The sequence below is a fragment of the Trachymyrmex septentrionalis genome, unplaced genomic scaffold (assembly GCF_001594115.1).
Source record: "Trachymyrmex septentrionalis isolate Tsep2-gDNA-1 unplaced genomic scaffold, Tsep1.0 scaffold349, whole genome shotgun sequence".
Lineage (NCBI taxonomy): Eukaryota > Metazoa > Arthropoda > Insecta > Hymenoptera > Formicidae > Trachymyrmex > Trachymyrmex septentrionalis.
This window is the reverse complement of record NW_017305513.1, coordinates 27,100-34,834: the sequence shown is the minus strand read 5'-3', so window position 1 is coordinate 34,834 and position 7,735 is coordinate 27,100. Positions and strand designations below refer to the sequence as shown.

Here is a 7,735-nt window from a genome sequence, read left to right as displayed (position 1 = left end):
TCCCTAGGCATTTTTGGACTTTGTGCCCAAGACATTTGTTCAGAACAATAAGAGAAGGACAACATAAATTTTCAGATAATTTCACCGGGAGTTAAACTCCATAACGTTGATGCGGGATCCTTTAATAAATTTGCTTTTACTTTGTGATACGCTGGTTAGTGTCCGACACAAAGAAGAGCAATTTTTGTAATGGGAAGCGAAATGTAATCATATGTTATGTCAAGTTCATGAAATCTGTCCGCAAAAAAAGTTAAGTAATCTATCAAATGCCAATGGTTTTGTTAAAGAAGGGTGTGAACTTCAAATTTTCTAGATCACTTATAATAATTGATAATCATAATTTTGGCAGCATGTCAATTATAGTTATAATTTTTATCGCATCTTATATAATATTGAAATTTGCACGCAAAAAAATATGTTCTGTTATTAATGAAAATTAACTTTTATTGAAAATGTATGAATAGAGTAATTTTCTTAGAATAGTGCTTACGCAGGAATACTTACATTTAATAATAACAAAAAACATGTATTATTATAATTTTTTGTATGTACAAAAATGTCAACTGTTCGAGATGAGCTGAATCCGATAATAATGAGATTTTAAAAGATTATTTTTGTACTTAAAAATTTATTGTATTTATAATATTTAACAATTTCCTATTTTTTCTTTTTTTTCAAAAATTTTATTTATTAATTCCGCTAGTACAACAGTATCTATTTGACTTATCTCGATTTTTGGAACCTGCACATTTTTAATTATATTCATGTAATTGATAATTTTGTTAAAAGAATGTAAAACATTTTAGTAAAATTATCTAAGTCGACAAAAACAGAACAAAATTTGTTAAATATAATCTGATATGTACACGTATTTTTTTATAGAAAAGTATTTGTGTGTGTGTGTGTGTTTGTGTGTGTGCGCGCGCGCGCGCGTGTGTGTGTATAAAAGTAAAATGCTTCTTCAATTACAGTTATTCAAAAACAGACTTTTTTTTTAACTTGAATAGAGAAAGTATTTTCCATGGATTTTGTTTGCTGCAAAACGAATCTGCGGAATTAATATAGTCAGATTTTTGAAAAAATTAAAAGGTTAAATATGTTAAAATTTTTGGTTAAATTTATCATTTTTTTTTACGGCCAAAGAAAATTTGTTTTTAAATTTCGTTTATGCCACTTCAAAGTGCTAGCTTTTAACTATAAAATAAATTTATATTTATCACATTTTATAATTACATTGATAAATTATATTATTATTATAAGAATAATTATACTTACCTTTACTTTACAGAAGAACATTATAATGTGCACATAACTTCAATATATAAAATATTTTATCAAACTTATCAGCTTCAACTCAAGTCGACAGGTGTTGCTTGAAGCTATGTAAGTAAAAAGCATTTATTAAACACGTTTGTACTTAGTATAAAGTTATAATGTTGGTAAAGTTATATGTTGCAAGTAATTACGTTTATAATTATTTGTATCTTGTAGAAATAGGGTAAAAATATCAAATGCGAATCAGGGGCACTTTTTCCAAACATATAATATTATATTTACTTAGATAACATCAAGTACTAATAGTAGTGTAGAAGCATTCTACTTTTGAGAGTCTAGAAGTGTCCTTGTTGACGTCGAAAATGTATACGAATAGATGGCTATGGTTATGAGATATTATGCATGTTGAAAATAAGATTTGTAGCTTATACATAATATTGTTGTTATCAAAAATCTGTATTCCGTTTTTAGTCTTATATATTGACTCATTACTATCGAACAACTGTAATTCATTTTCCATTTCCTAAAGTAGGTTCCTAATGTCAATAAATTCAAATTCCCTTTTAGTCCTCAACAAGAGCCCACTATTAAATATAGTTGTATGTCATTACATTAAAAAAAAACTTAATTTAAAAGATTATTTTTTAACGGTATTTTACATATGTTAATATATTTTTACGTATGTACAACAAAGTTTTACATATATTTTATTAATTACAATTGCTTATATAATTTTATATTTTTTGTATACATATTGACGGGATTTGAAGCCTAGTTCTCGAGGTGATAAATCTAATACGCTAACGCTAAGATACATAATCGCACGCTTTATTGTCAATTCGGTATTCGATAGTTATTTAAGTAGGCCTCAGTATTTCGATTCTATAAATCTTAACAATAGTGTTGATTTCGTTGTATTATTAATGTGCAAGTATTAAACATGATGAAAAAGCTGAACATAAAACCTCAATAAACGAGATGATGGTCTATAATATATTATTTTCCTTATATCATTGTCAATGTCATCGCCATTATGTTATTATACCACTCTGTCATGCAGTTGTTGGCATGAGAATATATATCGCCTACAGTTTTCTTCTCTATCGGAAATTAATAATACGAATTAACTAATGAGCAGAGTTGGGAACGTTAAAAAATAACGCGTTATCGTTACAGTAGTTATTTTGCTAAAAAAATAACTTATTATCATCACTATTTATTTATTTTAAAAAGTAACGTATTAACATTACCATTACTTGAAAAAGTAACGAATGGTTACTTTTCGAGAAATTGTTGAATTTAGATCCTTCATGATATGATATTAATAAAATTAATTTCATTCGACGCGTTTTTACACAACGATCAAATCTGGCAAAAACAATCGTCTAAACTCAACAATTAACGAATTTAAAGTAAATATGGTTTTTAAACATTAATGTCATAATTAAAAATATATTTTAAGATTCACTTCCAGTACTGAAAAGTAGTATTTACGTAATGTGAATTACAGATTTTCAATACTGATTGTGATTATTGGAATGAAGTTTGAAACATAAAGTATATATTTTTTAAGAAATAAAAATGGGACATTGAACATTTTGTAATTGTATTTATTACAATTAATAACCTTTTATTATAGATAATACAGTGTTAAATTGTAAATATATATTTGTATACAAGCATCAAAAAAATTTTTAAGTATTTTATTTATTTGTTATAACAATGGCATAACTTGGATAGCTAAAAATACACTTCTAGAGATACAAAAGCAAAACATCTTTCAGTGCAATTGAAACAATTGAAACATAATCCAATCCAATCCATTCAATAAAAATTAAAGTAACAATAGAAGTAATTAAATCATTATTATTACTGCAAAAATGTAACCGTACCAACAGCGTTACAGAAAAAAGTAACGACCATTACCAAAAAACGTAACAAAAAAAGTAACAACGTTACAAGTAACGTATTACTTCCTAACTATGTTTGTAAATCCATGCACTTGTTCAATTAAATTCTTCCTAGAAAGAGAAAACAGTTTCTAGTTAGAAAAAGTTTACTTTGCATTAACTTGTTAAGTAATATTTGAACATTCCTTTTACGGAATTGTTGAATCGATATGCAATGTTTAATATTAAGGGTAACATTGGACTTACATCGATGTAATTAAGGATTCAATTTTTAAAAAATTATATGGCGAAAAGATCAGTTTTAATGTCCGATTTTAATTGTAATTAATTAAGAAATGATTTAAAAAGTTTTCTTTAGTTCAAAAAATTTATTTAATGCTTAAAAAAAGGAATAGTGCATCGTATTGTGTTCGTTATCTTGCACGTTTATTGTTTATCAGTATCAGTTGGTTGCATACGATTATTACACTGTTCGATACTTCAGATAAAAGGTCACTTTTCTTTTTCTCCGAAGCGCAGTGTACATATCCTGAAAATTTTTTTTTGGTGAATACAATGCCATTGGTAAAATTTGTGAAATCAGGATTTTGGGTAAATTGAGATAAAATGGGCAAAAAATGGCATTTTTTACTGTTTTCAATATTTTTTACAGCAAAACAAAATCTTGTTTCTAAATAAAGTTTATCGAATTTATTATAAAAATCCAATTCAAGAGTTTCTAAAAGAGTTATATCCTTTTAGGGTATAACCGTATCATTTACTTTCATTAAATTATAACTGTTTCCGTAGACATAACTTAAAAACAACTTTTTATTTTATTGTAAAAATTGTATTTCTATAATTGTATTTGTATAGTCACTTGTACACATGAATATTATTGAACACCAAGACCCACTTTCATTGAAAATAACTTTTTTCTCCGTTATTTGTGTTGAAACATTTATCAGCTTATTTCACTTAATATTGTTTACTATAAGAAATGTTAGAAATGACAAAAAAATTATTTTTTGCTCATTTTATTCCCATTTACACAAAATCTTGTCAAACTACGTAAATTCTGCTAACATTATGTTTAGCGCAAAAGGTCTTGGGAATATTTATTATAATATATTTCAGAAAGAATTTTTATGTTGAACAAAGTTAATGTTCTAGAATTTTATCTAGAATAATATGGAATTTAACATATTCAAAATTTAAAATAACAAGTCACTATAAAAATAACTTAATTTTTTTTATTTTCATAATTGTTTGGAGCAAAATTTATAATGTATATGTACATACGTATATATATTAAATATTTAATATTTACTGTAGTATTATTAATGATCAACAAATTCATATTATACTTCTTATAGTATGTAATAACACTGTTTTTTTATTTGTTTTATAAATTACAAGGTAAAATGTGAACAGACCAATTATTTGCAAGTAATTTCTCGTCTTTTAACTTCAAACTTTTCTAATCTAAACCTTTTTAAGTTCCAATTTCTGTAACATTTTCCAGACATTTGTTTTTGCAATATTTATATTATAATATGCAATATTGTTTGTAATTGCTATTATTATTATTATTATTAGGCGTTAGGAACTCGAAAGCTCATTGCCGCAAATACCAAATCCCGCCACTGTTCCCGTCCCTGAGCAAGATCCCTCCATTTGTGACCCTCGTACCCCATTTCGTTAAGGTCCATTCTAATATTATCTTCCCATCTACGTCTTGGTCTACCCAATGGTCTTTTCCCATCCGGTTTACCAATTAGTATTTTATATGCAGTTCGATCCTCATCCATACGCGCCGCGTGACCTACCCATCTTAATTGTAATTGCAACATTAATTTTAAAATGACGAATGAATGTATCATTACTTTATGATCTTTAACGACTATCAATAATACGTTGGTTGGTAATATTCATCGCGGAATGTCGTGTCTTTCGAGTGATCCTATCTCATTTAAAATATAGCAGTTCTGTAAAAAAATGTTTGTACATAATTGTACATAAACGGTCGTACATGACTAATTTATACGTAGTTTATCTAGAACGTGTTATAGATTGTGTAAAACCGTTTATGCATAATTATGTATAAAAATTTTTTTATCGGGCTGCCATGTTTTAAAAGAGATGAGATCACTCAAAAGACACGTTATTCCGTAATGAATATTGTACCAGCAAACATGTTATTTGTAAACATTGAAGGTCATACCTATATTGAGAAAAATGGCCAAATATTAATTTGTCATATTTTTGAAATTAATATTAATAAAAATACAAACAACATTGCATATTATAACAAAATGTTACAAAAACAAATGTTTCGATTTTGCTACAAAAATTGAAACTTAAAAATTTTTAAATTAGAACAGGCCTCCAAACTTTAAAGACAGGAAATTATTTGTGAATAATTGACCACACAACATTTTACCTGCAATTATACACTTACAAAAAATTCGCAGACCGCGATCATAGGGACAATAATGTGGCAAAAAGTCGGTATTTCGTGTTTGGTTGGCATTGGGACATTGTTGATCATTGTCCTCCCAGGACAAGAGATTTTGAGCTTCTTGAATCTTAAACTCAGAACCATGATTGCGCCATTGACGGACCGAAGAGTACAACTAATGAGCGAACTCATAGTTGGGGTACAGGTATCCCCAAAAAGTTGATTAGTTATTTTATTATTAAACAATATATAGGATAAATATAATAATATGAATAATATTAAGGTCCAAGTATCACTTATAAAAAAATTTTATGAATTAAATTTATGAAATAGTAATTCTCAGTTTAGGTGGTCAAGATGTATGCCTGGGAGAAACCGTTCAGATTGTGTCAGAAAATTAGAGATCAATGAAATTTAATTCTCGTCGTACGTGCGCGTCGCATATTTGGCCATCATAGCCTTCACTGAACGATTGACCGTCTATGTATTTCACTCTGATAACGTTTGTCTTAATGGAAAATAATTTGACTGTCGATGTGACCTATGAAATGTCGACATACTTTAACATACTTCAACTCGTCATCGCGTTGTACTTTCCGCAAGGGCTAATATTGCTGGGTGAATCAATAGTCATTCAATCGATTGGAGGTATATGTTATCATATTATTTTCTAATTTACGGAGAACTTAAATCTACAATCATTCTTTTATCTCTATTGCACGTACTTATTGAAGTGTGCTTAATTTTTACAGGATTTTTGCTGATGGACGGAGTGAACACGAGACGCTTCTCGGAGAACACGCCGCAGTTGCAGTTTAAATCTCAAACACCAAAGAAAGAAACTAGAGAATCAAATTGGCCTGTTACCTCTCTCTCGAGAAATGGGAGTATCGTTCTGTCCGAACATCAAAGATTATCTGATCTTCCGGTGTACATAAAGCTTCAGCGAGTTTTTGCCAATTGGATCAGTGGCCAATTGCCGCCGACTTTGTGCAATATTAATTTAACTATCAAGCCAGGTAAATTATGTGTTGTAGTTGGTGTAGTGGGTTCTGGCAAATCGTCTGTATTACATCTACTATTGAAGGAATTAAATCCCGCAACGGGTTTCATAACTTACTCAGGGCTCCTCAAAGTATAATTTTCCGGACAATTTATCTACTGGATACTTCACGAACAATCCAAATCTGCGTATCTCCTATGCCAGTCAAGAACCTTGGCTTTTTGGTGATACCGTAAGGGACAATATACTGTTTGGCCAGTCCTATAATAATGCTAGATACGTGCAGGTACTTTTCATGGTCCAAAGTAATTGTTGCGGATATTGTTTATGTATTGTTTGTATATTCAATGTTTATATATTCCTACTATTGCACGTTATAATCAGGAATTTTTATACGTAACAATGGTAACAATTCTTACAATTAGATCTTTCAAATCTTATGCATCAATTATTAAACGTAAATTACGTCTTTGTGACTGGATGTAAAAAAAGATATATTTTAGCAAGTGTTATGAATTTTTTTGAATCTTTAATCTATATGTGATTCTATTTAGATACAAAAAAAATGTCTAATATTTTCTAATTTTGAAATTTTTAATATTCTTTAAAGTTTTTTTTTGATCATTTGGCAAATGTTTCATGTAGCAAATGTGTGCGTCTTGACGAAGGATTGTTTTCGACAATTTCCGCAGGGAGACATAACAATGATCGACGATAGAGGTGTACCTTTGTCCGGTGGTCAAAGAGCGCGAATCAATCTCGCAAGGGCAATTTATAGACAAGCGGATGTCTATTTGCTCGACGATCCCTTGAGCGCGGTTGATACTCGTGTTGCTAGGCATCTCGATGGGAAGTGCATCACCGAATATCTCCACGGTAAGACGAGGATACTTGTCACACATCAATTGCAATTCCTTAAAAGGGCGGATCACATTATCGTACTGGATCGAGTGAGTAACATAGAATATTCTTTAGTTATATCTTAAATTAAAATTAAATTAATTTTAAAACTAAATTTTTAATTTTAAAAGTTTCACTATTTAATTTATTTTAAAAGTAAAGAATTGAGATATAATAATGATAAAAGCAAATTTAATTTATTGCTGA

At 28.9% G+C, this 7,735-nt stretch overlaps 1 pseudogene; it reads left to right on the top strand.

Annotated features, from left to right (window-relative positions):
* LOC108750258 overlaps positions 1 to 7,735 on the top strand; it is a 15,663-nt pseudogene that overhangs the window by 1,965 nt on the left and 5,963 nt on the right.